At 39.4% G+C, this 20,104-nt stretch overlaps 1 non-coding gene across 1 annotated transcript; it reads left to right on the plus strand.

Moving 5' to 3' along the window:
• Positions 1–9,870: 9,870 nt before the first annotated feature.
• LOC118977195 (small nucleolar RNA SNORD52) lies at positions 9,871–9,938 on the plus strand. Its single transcript, XR_005064473.1, has one exon. It is a non-coding gene; the product is annotated as a small nucleolar RNA SNORD52 (small nucleolar RNA).
• The last annotated feature ends 10,166 nt before the right edge of the window (positions 9,939–20,104 follow it).

Raw genomic sequence — 20,104 nt, forward strand, 5'->3', positions numbered from 1 at the left:
AAGAAAAGTGCTGCCTGGGTCCGTGTTGTCACCTAAGCCCCTCTCGTTTGATGAACTCCTTGATGCCCTTTTCAGAGAAGCATTCAGCAGACTGAAGCTGCAACAGAGTGAATTTCATCTGTAACTAAAACATATGTCAATGTGTGCTAATTCTGTGGCATTCTGGAAAGCACTGTAACTTCAGTCATTGTGTCTGAAAAGAGTTCCTCAGAAAGGGGTTGCTCAAGGTGGAGAAGAAGAGCGTCTTGCAGCACGGACAGATTGTTGTTAGTGTTACATCAGTGAGGCAAGGATCTGGAACTGAAAAGACTTGGGTTCAAGTCGGCCCCTATTGGGGCCATGTGTAGTTTTGGGGCTCACCTGAGTTCAACTGTGGCTCTGATGGGCATTTTCCAGAATGCCAACTCTTTCTACTTCTTGTTCTCTGGAACTCACCTGAGGACTTCACTGGAGCCCTGAGAGTTTTTTATGTTGCTCAGAAGTGAAGGAAAATTAAGGCCATGGAGGAAAAGCCTCAACCCGTGGAGATGGAAGAGGGTGGATGGATGCCTGGTCTTCTAATTCTACGGTGGGAATATTCAGAGGCATGTTCCACAGGGTTTCTCAGAGGGTTCCCTGAAAAACTGAGGGTCTCACTGACACATCCTATCTTAATCTTTTTCCTTCCCTGTCTCACTTTCCCTATCCTCTCACTCCAGTTTCTGAGGATCATTTTTCAAAGAAATCACTAGCACCCAAGTCTTTTTCTTGGGATCTTATTTGAGAAGAATCCAACCTAACAGATGGTCCTAATTATGTACTAAGGACTGAGACTCTGAGAAAGCTATTTCATTTTCCTGGTCTAGGTTTCTTTACCTATGAGATAGTTGGGCTAAAATGAGAATGTTCTTATTTATTCAGCTGAATAAATCTTTTTTAAAAAATTAAATCTTAAAACCTTAAAAAGAGAAATAGTTTAAAGTAATGCACACATTTCTTTGGTAATTTAAAGCAATTTTGGTCTGTATGGCAGATATTCATTTGTTTGTAGGTCACGGAGGTGCTATTCTTGCATTCTTGCAATTCCTTTTAGCATGATTTTAGAATAGCTGAACTACATGATATTTAAGGCCCATGGAAAGTTTCAAAGTCTGTGATTCTTCAATGGATAAAGGTCCTTGAGGAGCCTCTCACATCCACCCTAATCTCTGGGTTCCTTCCCGAACTCCAAACCCACTCAGATTCAGTTCAGAATCTTTCTTTCTCAGAGCACTCTTGTCCCTGCCACTATGTGAATCTGCACACTTATGCATGTATGTTACCATAAGCACAGAAAAGGTCAGAAATATAGTTTCCTGGCTCGTGGCATACCAGTTTCTCAGGAATTTTAGTACAGACTGTACATTCTGATGGTATGCTGGGTGAATATAAGGGCAAAAAAGTAATTCTCACTTAATCGTTTTACTTTCTGGCCATTAATTTTCTGGCTTTTAAAAAAAATCTGCTATTTATCTAAAAAAACACATTCAGTAATATTTTTATCTTTAACAGATAAAAATACAGGGTCTGGCACACATAACAGCCCCTTTTTATTACAAAGTCTCTTATTGCAAAAACTATAAGCATGTAATTCTATAACATAACAATATCATACTAAAGCACACCATATGACATTTTAGATGAAATGTTCAAATTAAAACTATAGATTATTATACCCATATTATTACCCTACAAAACACATTCAAGTAGACATTACTTCTGCCAGACCCTATATAAATTTCAGGCAGACTATGTGCTATAAAATATTTTTTTTTTTGCTCCCAATCATAACTCTTGACCATTGATTGATATGCTTCTCAAGAGCTGTTTTTTCCTTTCTGCATCAAGGTATTTTTGAGTAGAGTTTGAAAGTAAGAAGGTTATTTCCCTAGAAGTATCCGCAGGCCTCTTTATTTCCTCCTTTCCCACACTCTCTGCCTAAGCTGGGGTCTGGACTTTCATCAGCCTGTCTTCCCCTATTATTTTCCTAGAAGACTGCAGGACACCTCACTGTATTGCAGGTAAACCACTAACCCTCAGCTGCTGGCTTTCTCTGGGACTGGTGCCAGCACATCTTTTACCTCACCTGTCTTCCTGGGGACACTTTCTCTTCATCTCTTAAACCCTGCATGTTAGCTTAACTTTAGAAATACATAGGGAAAAAATCCTCGCTTGCGTTTTTATTTTCTGGAGGAAAGCAGTTATCTCATTTCCATTGTTCATCAAATCTTTGCCTTTTGGATCATACTTTTTTCCTTGTTAAAAAATATGAACTGAACAAAGGATCTGATAAAGAACTAAATTTGGAGAAGAGTGAGGTGGGCAGATACCAGCCCTCAGTGTCTGCAGCATCATGGATGAGATACGAGATAAATTCATACGGACCACTGAGTCCTGTGGAGGAAAAGGGACAGCGTGGCTGCTCTCTTGAGGGGAGAGCACCTTGGAGCAGCCTGGCCACTCCCTGAAAGGGAGAGCACCCTGGCCCTTGCCTTGACAAGTTTTTATTGGGCTTCAGTTTGCACCGGCATACAGGTAAGGTTCATTAATCACTGTCAGGCAGTAAGGATCAAACAATAGATAGCATATAAAAAACTACGAGGGCCTATTCTGAGACAGGGTCTGTTAGCTAAAGGGCTACAAAACTTTGGGAAACAAACTCATTTCCTGCTTGGACCCTTATTAAATTGAGAGCATTCTTAGCAAAGGTTTCACAGGATTTTACGTATTCTCTTAGGCCTGATCACCTGCGTGGGGCGCCTGCCCTTTCCAGCACAGGGCTGCACTGCCCTGTGTCAGTTTCAGGCTTAAGTCAGGCAGGGGAAGTAAGGTGGCCAAGAGATTAGGAGACTTCTTACAGTCAGAATGAGGACTCAGGCTTTGTCAAAGCTGAGGGGAGAGAGTCTATCACCCCCTTCTGCTGTAGCCCCCCAAGTCCTTCCCTGGGGCCTCCATGTGATTGTGTCTGTCTTAGGTGGATCCTCCCTTGAGGAATCTTACCCGTCATTGGCTAACTGATCAAGCATTGGGGGCTAGTTATGAAAAAAGGAGCAGAAGCGGTGCCCCTACCAGGGAGATAACCTTTGTCTCCTTAGCAGCTTATGGTCCCAAGGTTGCTCACTCAGCCTTAGCCATGGGGGGGTTACAGCTTCTGAAACCAGGCAGGGTGGTTCCCAACAAAAGAGATAGAATGACATCCACCTATTTAATTTATTCATATCTGATAGCATACATATATAAGTTCTGTTAGGAAGGATTATTTCTCCAAAATGATTGTTAGTGATGTTAGTAAGGCATTTCTTAGTGAACCTGATAGTCAACAATATTAAAAAGAGGATATTTTATATATTCATCTTAACCCAGCCATGACGTCCCACATTTCTAGGGGAGCTGATGGCTGTGAGTTTCTTTCATGAGTTCCTTTTACAAGTTCTTCTTTTCACCCCACAATTTTCTGTAGTATTTCAAAGCTTTGAAATATAGGAGAGCAATATGTCAATACAACATTTTGGAAAAACACATCGTTCTCTCCGTTTGGCAGAGTTTTTCTTGAGCACTTCAGTTGTGTGTTTTGCCCTTTAGCTTAGTTTCTGAGCTCCATCAAGATGCACCCCTTAGGCAAACCACCCAGGCTGCAGAGTGTGGGTCTCTTGTCTCCCGCACCTGGGTATCAGTTGCTTCAAGGCAAAAGCTTGTTGCCCAGGGCCAGCCAGCATGTTGGGTAGGTGGTAGCTCCTTAGTATATGCTTGCTGAATAAATCACTAAGCTATTGAAACATATGTCTTTTAGATGAGTCCTCATTAAGAACTTTTTGAATGGCTCAAGATTTTATTATTTGGCTCTTTTTCAGAAGCTCTGATCAGCTTTCTTATTATTCCCATTTTCACACGAACTATGAATCTGAAATTTCTCTCTGTGCTTGGCTCTGTTGGCACCCCAAGCTCTGAGCCTGCTGTCTTTCTGTGTGTGATTCTAATACTTCATCTCATTTTTGGTCTGGCTCTCCCACCTCAGATACAAATGTGAAAATAAAATCCCTTTAATTTACATTTCTCTGTCATGAACAGCTCCATGTTTATCTGTGCTCATCTCAAGTGTTGGCCCATCCCCTGTGGAGATGACCCAGGATTCTGTGATAGATGCCAGGGTGTGGTGCATGTACCACAGTCTAGTTTGGGGGCAATCCAGTGAGGGAAACAGCTATTTTCTTTCCTGTTTTAGTTCCAAAATCCTTCAGCAAATTAAACCAATATGTCTTTGCATTGTGTTTCATGTTATTTCTGGGCAGGAATCACCACTGATGTGTTATTCCCTTTCATACCAGTGTTCCTAACCATTGGCCAACATGTAGCCGTAGGTACAGAGGTTGACAAGTTTCATATGTTTCCTCATTTCACTTTTTCATATTTTCCCCTTTTGTGGAACTTCTCTTGGCACATTTCTTTCTAAGTTGCTTTCATTTTTTTATCCTTTTATTATGCCACCACAAGATGTTGCCAGGACATGATCTTAGAAGGATGGGTGGTCCCTGTGGTCCTCCCTGAGAGCCACATGTTGTTATCATCCGCTTTGGGGTACTAGGAGGAACACGCAGCCCAGGGCAGTTTTTGCATTTGTTCTCTTTCTGTTTCACTAATCATCTCAGTTTGCCTCTCCTGATGATGATATGGTTGGACAGGACATTTCCCTTCTTATTAACTCTGTTTTTTGATGGTGGTAGATGTCAACAATAAGAATAATTATTTGCTACATTGTGAAAATAACAATTATTTGCTAATTCTGTCGGGCTATGGTCTGTGTGTTTTACACACATCTTTTATCTAATCTCTACCAAAGTCTTACGAGGTAAATATTGTTCACTCAGTTTCTCTAGAGACCTCTGATTGCCTTTTTTCTCTGCTTGCTAACCTGGTGTTTCCTGCCCATTCCTGCCACATGTCAGTGTAATATGTAACATAATGTCATATATGTAATATGTTATTATGCAATGTGTAATTTTTCTGAACAATAATACTAGGATAATTTGTTCTCATACATAAAATGTCATGTTTACTACGTGCCATATTGACTGATGAAGACAAGAGAGGACCATTGCTATTCATATTATTTCATTTTCTTATTTAGTAATTTTGATGCTGCCTGTATATCCAAGATAGCAAAAGGAAGGGGTAAAATGGCATGTGGAACTGTTTCTCTCCATTTTAGGATGACATCTTCCTGTATTTTCCTTTCACTGTATTTCTTCTCATTCCTCACACCCCAACCCTAACCCCCAAACTCACATCTGCCACGTCTTTCACATATACCATGCTTGGGAGATAGACTTGTCTTGACATGTCTTTTAAACACATGACTTACTGTATATTCTTCTGGCCAGTTGATGAAGAGACCTGAAGAACAGAATGGTAAAATGCTTGCCGAGTTCATAGAAATATGCCAGAGAAATACATGAGCCATGGAGTTTATTCTTCTTGAGGTCTCACTAGAATCTCACTCCCTGTGTGGAAGCTTCGTTGAGTCCCCTTTCACTTTCTCTGAAGACAGAGTTATTCCCTCCTGCCTCTGTTATCTCATGTCCCTTTGTATATCCCTGAACACAGCATTTATCTCAGGGCATTGCGACTTGGAGGTTTATTGCTCTTCCCTATTAGACTGTGAGCTCCTTTAGGCAAACTCTGTGCCATTTATCTACGCATCTCCTGGGCCTACGAGAGCATTTGGCACTCTGGGAATGACGGCATTCCTGCTGTATGGTTGGCTGCTGTTTCTGTTCTCATTCCCCGAGGGGCTGCTTCATGTGGATCCTATTGTTTAGTGAGTGCTGATATAGCAGGTCATCCTATTGACTCCAAAAAATACACAAGGCAATGTGGATTTCAACCATAGAAATTTCATCACAAAAATTCTGTTTTCAAGTGAAAACCTTGAGTTAAAACAGGCCTAATTCACTGATGTTATGGAATCTCCTTTGTAAAAAACTATGAAATGAGTTTAAACACAAAGGTCATATTTCACAATAAAAGTTTAATATTATAGTCAGGATCTTCTCAAGACAGTGTGAGGACTTTGTGCGTCGCAGGCAAACACGCACACACTCACACGTCTTTGCTGCTTAAAGTCATTCATGTGGTTGTATTAATATAAGCGTACAATTGACATAGGAAACATTACCAAAGTGTTTACATCCAGGGACTCCAGCATGATTTCAGCTTGACCTGTGGTAGATTTCCTCGTGCAGGCACAGAAGTGAAGTACCCCTATCCCAGGTTTTAACTCATAAGCAGAAGTAAGTTATTAAAGAAGGCAGGAGAGAAGAAAAGAAAAAGAACTATGCTTCTAATAGAAGAAGGAAAGCGAACGTTGATTTAATCAATCGATTTACTTTTAAGTAAGAGAACAGATGTTTTCTCTTAAGTCCCTGGTGAAAATTCAGGAGGCGCCAGCGATACTTTAGGACGAGTGGCTTCTGATAAAATTTGAAGTGGAGGTCTGGGCTGTTCTTGCTAAATAGGCTTCTGCTTCTGCACAGCGGGCCTGTCACTGGTGCGATTTCCCTCCCGAGCTGAAGTTAGCCCTCTCTTCAGTTTGCGATCACTTTTATTTTTTAGCCCTCAGAGTGGGAAAAAAATCATTATGCTGTTGTGTTGGTTAAAAACATTAACTGTAGAGAATTTAGTTCTCTCCCTGTAATTAGCCAGTTCAATCCTTCATTGTCTAGAAAGCACAAACACCTGTGGTGTCCCCTGCTCTTACCTGAGTCACAGACTTGTCTTTGCACAGTCAGGTTTGAGGAGGGGTTGAGGTGTTCGTTTCCCTAACGCTGTCTTCATAATCTGTCTCCATTCTATGTGAACATTAACTGGAACCCCACTTACTAAGTCTTCAAAGGTTTCCTGCGAAGGTTTCTAAGACCAGCTGCCCCCCCGCCCCGGACTTTTTGAAAATTGCTTGCAGTAATATGAGCCTTTTCCTTCTCACAAACACTCCAATTATGTTAATATTCCAGGAATTTCTTTACTAAACATAATTTGTTATTACTATTTCAAATAATATGTCATGTAGTTTGCCATTTTTTCCAGACTGCCACCATCTGACATACAACTCTGCTAGATTGTAAACTATTTATGAGCAAAAAATGTCCTATACCATTTTATTTATTGGAGAAAGAGAGAGAGGAAGAGAGAGAGAAGCATCAATTTATTATTCCACTTATTTGTGTATTCATTGGTTAATAATTCTTATATATGTCCTAACTGGGATGGAACCCACAATCTTAGTATATCAGCATGATGCTCTAACCAACTGAGTTACCTGGCCAGGGCTCCTATACTATTTTCTAAAATCTGATATTTACTGTATTTTTTCCATTAACATTTAGTCCCCTTTCATCCCCTCCCCCCAGTAATCACCATGCTATTGTCCATATCCATGAGCGGTTTTCCTTTTTTGTTCAATCCTCTACCCCTTAACTTCTCCCCTACCACTGGCTATCATCCTGCTCTCTATGAGTCTGTCTCTCGTTTGTTTCTTAGTTCAGTGTGTTCATTAGATTGCACATATGAGTGAAATCATATGGTATTTGTCTTTCTCTGGCTTATTTCACTTAGCATAATGTTCTCCAGGTCCAACCACACTGTCACAAGGAGTAAAATTTTCTTCTTTATTATGGCCAAGTAGTATTTCATTGTATAAATGTCCCATAGTTGTTTTATCCACTTATCTACTGATGGGACCATGGGCTGCTTCCATATCTTGGTGATTGTAAATAATGTTACAATGAACAAAGGGGTGCTTATATTCTTTCCAATTAGTGTTTTGGGTTCCTTTGGATAGATTCTCAGAAGTGGGATAGCTGGGTTGAAAGGTAGATCCATTTTTAATTTTTTGAGATATCTCCATACTGCTTTCCACAGTAGCTGAACCAGTCTGCATTCCCACCAACAGTGCAAAAGTGTTCCCCTTTCTCCACATCCTCACCAGCACTTATTTGTTGATTTATTAATGATAAATCTCCACCATTCTGTCAGATTGAGATGATATCTTGCTATGGTTTTAATTTGCATTTCTCTGATTATTAATGACATTGATAATCTTTTCATATGTCGTATGTCCTCTTTGGAGAAGTTTGATTTCAGGTCCTTGGTCTATTTTTTAAATTGGGTTGTTTGTTTTTTTAGGGTTGAGTTTTGTAAATTCTTTATAAATTTTGGATATTAACCCCTTATCAGGCATATCAGCAAGTATGTTCTTCCAATCTGTGAGATATCGTATTTGGGTTGTCTTTTTATTTGTTGATGATTTTCTTTGCTGTGAAAAAACTTCTCAGTTTGGTGTAGTCCCATTTGTTTGTTTGTTTCCCTTGCCTGGGGAGATATATCAGATAAAGTAGTGCTCTGAGCCATGTCTGAGATTTTGCTGCCTATGCGTTCTTGTAGAATTTTTATAGTTTTGGGTCTAACGTTTTTAAGTCTTTGATCCATTTTGAGTTTATTATTGTGTGTGGTGTAAGAAGGTGGTCTAGGTTCATTTTTCAGCACATTAACAGTTTTCCTAACACCATGTATTGAATAAACTATTTTTAGCTCATCGTATGTGTTTGCTTGCTCTGTTGAATAGCTATTGACTATAAAGGTACAGGTTTGTTCCCGGGCTCTGTATTCTGTCCCATTTTAGACCCCTCTGTAGGCCATGGTTCCCAGTACATAGTGGGAGTGAAATCATTGTTGGTTGAATGAAGCCAGATATTTCTTTATAATCACTTTTTGACACTCACGTATAGGCAGGCTGTTTCAGACCTCATTGAAAAAATCAAGATAGCCAAATAACCAAATAAGTCTGTTCTTTGTTCATATTTTCCATAAGGAATTCTTTTCTTCTCACCTACGTATTTTGTATTATCTGATAATCCATTTGCTTACAATCAGTCTGTATTGACACAGAAGAACAATAATATCAGAACCATTGAGTGACTGCTTTGTGGAACAAACTTGTTCTACTGGTACCATGGCATTAACAAGATTAAAAAAAGAACATTCATAATTTAGTGGGAGACAGATGAGTGACCATTTTCTGACACCTGCCCAGTATTGAGTAGTGCCTACTCAGAACAGTGTCTCTGCTGAACTAAATTAAGTGAAGGGGATGGTAAAAATGATGTGTTAAGACACACGGAAACTTTGCCATGATTCCTTCCCAATGCAGCTATATTGGGTCTGTTCTGATTTTCATCCCTCAGTGTCATCCTTTAATCTGTCCCCCAACTAAAACATCTGCAGTAAGAGCAAAAGAGTGTTTCTGAGGTGGGGGCCTGAAAAACTGTTATTTGAATGGAGCTCACTTCTTACCCTCCCCAAGGGGCAGATGTGTGGATAGTTTCCATCAGTAATGACCTCACAGGAAAGTTGTGTGCACCTCGAAAGCCACCACCACAGCTGGCACTGATTCAGGAAGAAACTGGAGCCCAAGTCCATATAAGTTGAGACAAAGCTACCCTGTCTCCTTTTTGGGTGATCTGGTTGGGGAAAAGCATGGAAGAAGATGCTTTTAAAACCAGACCTGACCTCTGGAAAAAGAAAGCACTCAATTCCTCAGCCTTAAAATATTTAATATGCATAATTTAGAAGTATTAAAATAAATTTTCTCTTCTTTTTTACTTTCTTCCTTTTTGAAAAAAAACACAATTAACTGCTCATTAATCCACGCATTCACTCATGAACCACCTCAGACCTGGCGAGCACCTACTATATGGTAAGCACTTGGGAGGCAACAGGAAGAAGTCAGAAAGCAAAGCATCGCCTGCCTGGATGGAGCTTTCAGTCCATGCCAGACGTGGGTCGTCACAAATATCACCTGGGGAGGATGATTTCTCAGACTTGCGTCCCTGACACTGGTCCTGATGTCAAAAATCAAGTTCTGACTCATTTGGGAAAAACAAACAAACCAACAAATCTTCAAATATCACGTTGTACAAATGGAGGACCGTGCTCTACAGAGAGGGAATGCTGATTTAAGAAAGTCTATCATGAAACAAATTACAGATAGTTTGGGGGTTGGAAAAATTGTTGGAGCTACATCCTTTGAAGGCAGAATGGAAGTTAGCCAGCTGGAGCAGGTTGGAGGAGGTCTTCCCAGGCAGCGAGAGCAGCATGGGCAACAGGGACCCGGGCCAGGAGGCAGAGTGGAAAAGCCAAGAAATGTGCCAATATGGTTCAGGTGAATCCCGAAGGGCAGGCAGGTGCAGGCCATGCAGATACTTGCTGTCTCTCAGTCTGTCTTCTGATTACAACAACCTGGCTGTGGTTTTCAGCTGCCCACCAGTGTCCCACTAAAAAAAAATTCAACCCCAAGTGAAGGACAGAGCAACTGGATCAGCATGTCAGCATACTGAGGGCCCCCCCAGCATAGTATAAAGAACAGTCCCTGAAAATATGAACCTCTAAACATAGTAATTACACTTTTCACAGAATTGAGGAATACTAAGTAGGGAGGAAATCCAGCCACTTACCATATGGTCTGTCTGCATGTCACTGCTTTCTATCTTTCCAGCATAAAGGACTGTAACTCCCACCTTTTGTTCCAACTAACTCAAACCTCTGCCTTTTGCTACAGCTGACTGAGGGTGGTTTTTTTTTTTGGTGTGTGTGTGTGTGTGCGCGTGTGTGTGTGTGATATCCTCTGTAGAATAGTAACCAACTGCTCAAAATCAATTTTTTAATTTCTCTATGTGATTATTAAGTCTCCGGTCTTGATGCTGTTAAATACACCTAACTTCTGCTTTCTACTAGAGTTGCATATTTATCTGAGCTATATGCCCTCATGAACTTAGTTTTTTAAATTTTTACTCTTTTTCCTCTTTAATTCTTTGCTGGCACTGCTGTTGCAATTATTCTTGTAACATGCAAAACTGACCATATGACTTCATTGCCCAGTCATTCCTTAACTTTTCTTCATTGATTAAAAGATAAAAATCTAATGTCCTAGGAGGAGGTTTAGAGTTCATCATCATCTGGTTATTTTCTATAATTCATCCTTATCACTTCCTGACCCCAGAACCATCAGGCTAGTTCCAGACCAGCCTTTGCTGAGGCCCGAGTGAGCTGTCGATTGTTTCTTCCAGGTCAACTCTAACCTGCTGTTTAAGATTCAGTTTTGTCACTGCTCCCTTGGGGAAGCCATCTCTATTTCAGGGCTAATTTTCTTCATCTCTGTTGTTATGCGCTCAGAGCACTGGAAAATACAACCTGATGTGATTACTTCCGTCTGTGCCTTCCAAGGGGCCATCTTGTTAGTATCCCAAGAACTTAAGATACCTGCATGTGGCTTTTGCTCAACAAATATTTCTTGAAAAACAAATACATTGGAAGATTTAAGATATAATAGTGCTATCTGTAAGATTAATAACAATAACAAAAATACTTGCTTAAAGAACAAAACAACGGGAAAGTTATACTTCTTATAGAAATTCTGGAATGGAAATGGTTTAGTGTGAGAACTCCCTACCATTTCTCTGGTGATAGATGTTTGTACATGAAGAATGTTTGTGATAAACTAATTGCAAAAACATACTTAAATTTTTACTCTTCCCTGTATGCATGTCTCTTGCAATAAAACTTTGCAACTCCTCCTGCCAAAAAGAGATGGAGTCTCCTTCTCCATCCCTTAAATCTGGTGTGGCCTCATGGTTTTCTTTAGCTAACAGAGAACTGTGAAAATGAGTGTACTCCAGTTCTGGGCCTAGATTTCCTTGGACAGTTCTGCCCTGCTTGGGATCCTGCCACGGCATGAGAACAAATGCTGTCTATCCTGATGAAGGATGAAAGACAATGTGGTATGGAGATGAATTGCCCCAGGACCTGGGGCCTCTTGGTGTTGGGAATCGCTCTGCCTGGTTTCAGGAGTTGTAACTGTCCCCCATGGATAAGGCTGAGTGAGCGACCTCCGGACTGTGAGCCACTAAGGAGACAAAGCTTGTCTTTGGCAGCAGCACTGCTTCTGCTTCATCCATCCCTGCCACCAATGCTTGGTGGGTTAGTCAATGATGGGTAAAACCCCTCAGAGGAGGGGCAACCTAAGCCATACATGATCACTTGGGAGGCCCTCAAGGAAGGACTCAAGGGCTGCAGCAAAGAGGGAGTGACAGACCCTCGCAGCTGGGTATTCTGACATAGCCCGAGTCACCATTTCCGTCTGGGAGAAGTGCTTCCTGGCTCTAATCCACTTAAGCCTAAAAACCTATGACTGGGAAGGTGGTGAAGCTCTTTGCTGGCTAGAGCGGTTCTGGGTGATCAGACCTAAAAATGAAAATGTAAAATCCTGTGAAACCTGCTTTGTTTAGAATGCTCTCATTTAAATGATAAGGGTCCAAGCAAGAAGTTTGTTCCTCAAAATTTTATGGCTCTTTAGCTATCTGACCCCGACAGAGAATAAGCCCTCATAGTTCTTTGAATGCTATCTATTGTTTGATCCTCACCTGTATTCTTGTGCAAACAAACCCAATAAAAGCCCATTGAGGAAAAGGCTCTTGGTCCTTCTCCTGTGAGAGATTGACCACCTTTCCTCCCCAAGCAGATCATGTCTTGGCAGTATTATTTTCATCCGTGGTGGATGGGGGGACTTGCGGGCAAAGTTTCCCCCACACCCTGGACCACCTAGTCCTCTGTATACTTGCCAGTTGGCTGCAGATACACGTGCCAGCCAACACCACTCAGCTGAGTCCAGCATAACAGAATCATGAGCTAAATAAATGGTTCTCTCAATTAACATTATGAAATAATGTTATATATAAAATATTTCTCAGCAGCGATCTCTTTTAATCTTATTTAATAGTTTATTTTTAATGCGCAAAATATTTATTGGATACCTTCTATATGTAAATCAATGTTTTAGGATTTGATGAGATGCACAGGTAAACAAGATAGAGTCCATATCTACAAGAAAATATGATAAAACTCTTAGGAGGAAGACAACAAATGCATATGCAAGGCAATGAAAAGCTAAAGTTAACCCAGAATTCCAAATAGGTGTAATAGTACATGCAGCTTTAAGATCTCATTTCCTAACTGGTCAATGGCAGATTATCCTCCAACATAAGAAAACAGTACTGGATGACCTGGGAGCAGAAGAAACTTCTTTGAAATCAGTTCCAAGTGGGGTGGTCTGGGGGTCTTTACTGAAAGCAACAGGCCACCTCAGCTGCTCAACATCCTCTAATACTAGGGCTAGGAATGAACTGCCAATAAAACGCTGTTGTCTTTTACCATGTTACAGATTTAGAAACAATTATTTCACAGTATAAGTCAAATCAGAATGTATACTACATCCTTATTACATTGAAGAAGTTTTTGTAAAGACTTCATCACTCTGAATTTCATTTTGAGTTGACTCAAATACAAATTCTAAGACTTGGTTTGAAAAGACATTGATATAAAAATAACTGTAAATTGCCATGAAATGTGAAATAGCTCAGAATTTTCCTCACACTGTGGTTTTCTAACATGGTTTCCAGTTACTAATAATTGTTCCCAGAACAATGTTGAGCACATAGTAGGGACTAAAAAACAATTGTTGATTTGAATTAACTTAAATTTTTTCTTTTTTTCAGAAATAAATAAGAAATTTCATTAACTTTCCTTGGTTGCGTGTTTCAATAACCTATTATGTATCCAAATGATTAGAGAATTGAATATTATGGCTTAATTAAATAGTCTAACAAAGGATAAATATTTATTTTACACATGTATAATTTACTTAATAAAAATAATAAGAATTCATTAGAAATACTAACACTAAATAATAATTTAATTCGACTTTGTGTCGCAGTCTTCAAACTTCATTGTATAACACTAGAAGCAATGCATTTTGGGGGTTTCTCGATGTGCATATTGAGTCTCTCACAGCAAGCTGTCAGCTCTATTCTCGTACCCATAGGGCTAGAAATCAAATGCTAAACAGTTCTGAGTTTCTCACTTTTATTTGTTGCTTTACACGGAGTTTAATTGTCAAAATGGGAAGTTAACATATAACGTAGAATGTCCCGGTACTGAAAAGAACTTATCTTCTCCAGATGTGTAACAAAACTTTTATATGTTTTTCTATTTTGTCTGTAACCATGCAGTCATACATACCACAAATGTCAGGGTTTTTTTTCTTCTTTTTAAGATTCATTTGGAACTAAAAGAGGCTAACAGAGAAGGAGTTCAAATATACTTTAGCACAAAATCAAGTCAAGTTATACATAGCCAGCTTGAAGCTCAGGCTTAAGCGAAGAGATTTCCACCATTACAACATGGCTTTGCAATGAAATTAAGGAAGGTAGATCTCTCTTTTGAATCCAGAAGATCGAGAAATATGTATGTTACTTGGTGTCAGACATTTAGGGGAAATTGTGGGTCCTATATTGAAGTTAGTTGATAGAGGAAGATTCCAGGAGACACCGAGTTAAGAAGAAAAGTACCATTGTCATTATTATCTCTCCTCTCAAGTTAGGGTAAGTGAGAGACAGTTGGAAATGTCATTTGATCAACCCACTAACCAAGCATCTGCTCAATGAACTGTGTTCCAACGAAGTTAACACTGTGTGTGTGTTCCTCACTCACTCCCAAACCACAGCAGGTTCCTGCAAACCCAAGGGCCTTGAAGGGATCAGTTACTGGCAGTTGAGTTAGAATGAAGTGGTATCTGTGACTTAGTTACTATGCAGCTGTGTGGCTGCAGGTAGTGCTGTTAGACTCTCTGGAGCTCTAAGATGTGACAGCATTTGAATGACCCAGGTTATAAGTCTCGGGACATACAAGTCATGAAAGTCAGAACATGGTGTTCGTTTTCTCTGGGACCAAGGATCCTTCTGAGGCAACAAAGAAAATAACCTGTATATTTATTAATCAGGCTGTACAGTTATTCCATTTATTAGTGGGTCACTTAGCATGACCTTAAGGATGGGTAATTCCTCCAGAAATAATTGCTGATTATTCGACACCTTGCGATTTATTTCTCTCAGCACTCAAAGAGTATTAACAGGCATGGCCTTGACCACCTAGAGGAGCTTCCTTGGCTTTGGCTTCTCTTCAGAGATCCCGTGGCTTATAAAGTTAGAGCCAATTCTGCCTGTGGATATGGCTTCTAATTATTTAAATTAGGGTTATTTAGTAGGTATGCTAGTCGGTATGTATAATGTAAGCTTACCTTTTTGAAAACATTCCTGGGAAGATCTTGGGATGCAATGCTGTTAGTATTATAACGATACAGCAAAAACCGTGCGCTGGACCCCCGCATGCTGGAACAAGTAAACAGGATATGTTTGCTATATCAGTTTTTCTCATGTTAATTAATTTAATTTTCTTATGAGCCTATAAGGTAGGTCTGATTATCCCTGTTTTACAGGAGAGGAAAAATCCAGAGAGGTTATTGCTCATTCATTTATTTATTTAACACATATTTATTAAGTGCATCCTCTAGGCCCAACCCTGCTCCCTGTATTGGGGAAAACAGTGTGCGTGTGTGTGCCTGTGTGTGTGCGCACGCAGGTGCGTAGAGAGGAGAGGGCGGAGGGATACAAGATCCATGAGTCCATGGAGTTGCGTGACAGTGAGTGGCAGGTGACATTAGCATTGTAGGAATCACAACTGTGAAAACAAATCAGTTCAGACACTTCTAAATTTATGAGGACAATACAAATTAATCGACAGACCAACTGGGGCGGGGGTGCATGTAAAAAGGGGAACCAGGAGGCCCTCTCTGAAAAGGGGACTAGATCTCTCCTGGCGTTAGATGTTCTAATAATAACATGGAATAACATTTTCTATGGAAACTAAAACACTAAAGTGTCTCTGTTAATGACAGATAATCCAGGAAGTCTGTAAATCCTGTATGTGCTGCACTGAGAATTATTAGGGTCAAATAAAAAATGAAAGGAACGTAAAATCTATCAAGAATTACTTACACTGAAGCTTTCTTCTTATTGTATGCCCCTGAAGTCTGCCACGGGGTGCATGCTGAGAGGGGGAAAAAAGAGAAGGAGTGAAATATATGCAATTTCAACTGAAGAAGTAAAGAGGGTAGTGATTTAGCCGTAAATGAAACATAATGGCATTTATTCTTTATCTGCCCTTAGATGTTTTGAAGAAACAGCCTTCCAAAAATGAGAGTTAAAATAATCAATAAGCCACTATTCTGTGAAAATAATGGGTATTATTTTGGCATATATTTATTTAGGTTTTTTTCTATGCATAAAACTAAATTCAGATTTGTACATAGACTGTTTAACTTAATGTTTTATTGTGAATCTCTTGTCATGTTATTTAAACTTCATGAAGCCTAATTCGTAATGGCCCCAGGATAGTTCATTACATGGCTGTACATGAATGCATGTAGCCATTCCTCTGTGTTTAGCATTTAGGTTTTTCCTATTTTTTTTGACATTTTAAATAATGCTGAAATGATGATCCTTAAATATATCTGTTTGCTTGTCTCATAACATTTTTTGGTTAGACCCCTTAAATGAAAGAAATGGTTGCAAAAAATAGGAAATTCCCCTAGTCAAAAATATGAAATTCCATTCCCCAAAGTGCTAGGAATAAGCTGCTGCGTAGTTTGACGCTCTCTGGAAGAACGCAGTTTGACATCCCAGTTACCCTGCGCTACTTGGAGTGATGGACTTGCAGGGAAAGGTTTGACTCACCAAGGTCCCAGCAGGAGCTCACTGTCTCCACCTGTGGTCTGATAGTTACTTTTTCCAATATTCTGTTAACAAAACCTTCATTTTTACCAATGAGGCCATGTTCTGTGATAACTGATATTCATAGAATAATACTGAGACACTGAGAAATCCTAACTAGTCATCAGAAATGAGTAACTTGGCTAGGACTGGAAGGAGGGAGGCAAAGGAGGGGAAAATAGTGTCAACAATAGAAATAGAGGAAAAAGGAATATAATAATCAAAACCATAATTAGATACCAATTCTTAGTCATTAGAATTACTATAATTAAAAATAAAATTAAAAAATAATGATCAATATTATATAAACTTTAGGTGTATAACATTATAATTTGACTTCTTTATACTCAACTGTGTGCTTACCACCAATATTATTAACCAATGTTACCTCAATAAACACTAAATAAATAAAAAAGTAAATAACATGTTAAGTAGTTTTATATTACACGTTTATATTGTTATTTATATAGAATTGTATTTATAACTTTCTAATACCCCAAACATAATTTTCTAACACCTAAAACATAATTTTCTAACACCTAATTTTCTAACACCTAAAACATAATCTCTTCTTTATGTCTGTATGGTGACTTTTTAAAAAATATATATATATTTTATTGATTATACCATTACATTTGTTCTATTCCCCCCTTCATTCCCCTCCACCCGCACACTTCCTCCCCCACCATTCCCCCCCTTAGTTTATAACCACGTGTCTCAGGTTCTTTAGATTCTATATTTCCCCCACTATTCTCCCCCTCCCCCCTATCTATTTTCTACCGTCTATGCTATTTTCTGTGCCTTCTCCCCCCTTCCCCTCTTCTGCACACTCCCCTGTTTCTAACCCTCCATGTTTTCTTCATTTCTATGGTTCCACTCCTGATCTAGCTGTCCTCTTGGTTTGCTTTTGTTTTAGGTGTGGTTGTTAATAACTGTGAGTTTGCTGTCCTTTCACTGTTCATATTTTTCATCTTCTTTTTCTTATATAAGTCCCTTTAGCATTTCATATAATAAGGGCTTGGTGATGATGAACTCCTTGAACTTGACCTTATCTGAGAAGCACTTTATCTGTCCTTCCATTCTAAATGAAAGCTTTGCTGGATAAAGCAATCTTGGCTGTAGGTCTTTGGATTTCATGACTTGGAATACTTCTTTCCAGCCCCTTCTTGCCTGTAAGGTCTCTTTTGAGAAATCCGCGGACAGTCTGATGGGTACTCCTTTGTAGGTGACAGTCCCCTTATCTCTTGCTTCCAGGATTCTCTCCTTCATTTTAATCTTGGCTAATGTAATTATGATGTACCTTGGTGTGTTCCTTCTTGGGTCCAACTTCTTTGGGACTCTCTGAGCTTCCTGCAAACAGTCCAAAAGATGGCTCAAGAAGAACTCAAAGCCCCAGAGCCGATAACTCTAAGTGACCAGGAAATAGCCAGCCTCTCAGAAGCACAATTCAAGACACTATTTATCAGGATGCTCACAGAACTGGTTGATTACAGTCACAAATTAGAGGAACATATGAAGGCTAAACTAATTGAAATGAAGGGAGATGTCCAGGAAACCAATAGTGATGGAAAGGAAACTAGGACTCAAATTAATGGAATGGACCAGAAGCAAGAACGAAACATCCAACCAGAAAAGGATGAAGAAATGAGAATTCAAAAAAATGTATGGTGACTTTTGATTGCTCAAGCAATCAGATGATCGCAAAAGCCCTGTCCCTAAATTCAGGTTTAACAGCAGAGTTCATTACCTAGTTCAATGCTGTTCCTGCTTCCTTAAGTAGCATAGGAATTCTAGGAGAGTCATATCCTCATTCTATGCCATTTTATTTTCCTCAAATAAGCTTTTCTCAATTTTACTTAAAACACTCTTTATTTATATTGAAGTCTGTAAGAACAGTCATGAAGCCTGTCAGATGGTTCTAAGGAATTAGCAAACTATAATTTAGCTGAAAGATGACAATTTTAACAGATCAGGGGTTTCCTCTGGAGGCTAAAAAGTGTGTCAGCTACACTAAGAAGAAGGATGTTTATTTGAAAATTACCCAAACAATCTGAAACCCTTGGGTGGAAATCGTGGAGCCAGGGGATTTTCCACGAATTTCTAACTCTCCTTTCTCTTTTGGGTTCTTCTAGGAACATGGGATCAAATAGCCCATCTGGCTTTGCTGCCAGGGGTAGAAGCAGAGCAGCAAATATGCGAATGAGGGAAAGGAATGGTGGTGGGGGTGGGGGGGGCGGTGGAAGGGGAAGGGTTTTTAGGAGCAACTATAAGGGACACTTGGACAAAACCAAGGGGGTGGGATCAGAGGAGGGAGGTGGGGAGTGCTGGAGTGGGGCAGGGGAGTGCTGGGGGGGAAATGTAGACAACTGTACTTGAATAACAATAAAAAAAGAAAGACAGGGGAACTCTATTAGAGATAATTTGAATTTGACTGATACTTGTATTCAAGAGAGAAAAGAAAGAATATTGTACATTATCTGAGGTATATTTGAAATCATTTGTGATGTATAAGAAAATTTAAATACGTAAAATTGAACTTCAAACTGCACAGATGATAGAATAAAAAGCAAGCACGCTGTCCGTCCCCAGTGTCACCTTCATCCCTTGTCCATTTGCCTTAGGCAATGGGAAATGACAATATTTCACTCAGTGAGCTTATCTCCAAGTGTAGCTACAGGAGAACTGATTTCTTTTCAAATAGCTTATTTTATATGTACTTTCTTTCAAAGTTGAAATTAAACAGTAGCTTAGTTCTTAAAGGTAGAATCTAGTGGGATTTTCAATAGCAGTTTCCACTTACCGATTTGAGACTTTAGGAAGTTTTAATCATATTTCTGGACTATTCTTTCCCTCTCTTTAAAATGATAGAATTGTAATAATAGAAAAGGGCCCTATGGTTAAGGGCACTTTTACTACCTATGCCTTAAGCAAACTCAAATTGTAAAGTTCATAGGTACAGGATACGTCTGTTTCTCAGTCTCATTGTTCTGCTTTCTCTCTTCTTCCCCATATTTTTATTTACAAATGTTAGAATGTTTTATTACACTATTAGATGCAGAACAAGAAACTTATGAATTCTCTTGTCCCTGTTAATTTCCAACCTACTTGAGAGCAGAGACTGTCTTTTGTTTCTTCTGTGCCTTCCCCTGTCTACTTGCTTTTCTTCATAGCAGTGGCCCCAATCCTGGTTTGAACTGACTAACTAATGTCTTTCCAATCTTCCAAACAGACATTACAAATAGAAAAAAATGCATATGTAAAATAATTGACTATCCATTGTTTAGCTTATCAGTAAGGTGTGATCCTGAGGTGATATATCCAGATTCTAAATTTTAGAGAGTTCTGGGCTATTATCTTTGCTTAGACTTTCCATC

Source organism: Sturnira hondurensis, unplaced genomic scaffold (assembly GCF_014824575.4).
Source record: "Sturnira hondurensis isolate 20B ecotype Veracruz unplaced genomic scaffold, ASM1482457v3 Scaffold0021214, whole genome shotgun sequence".
Lineage (NCBI taxonomy): Eukaryota > Metazoa > Chordata > Mammalia > Chiroptera > Phyllostomidae > Sturnira > Sturnira hondurensis.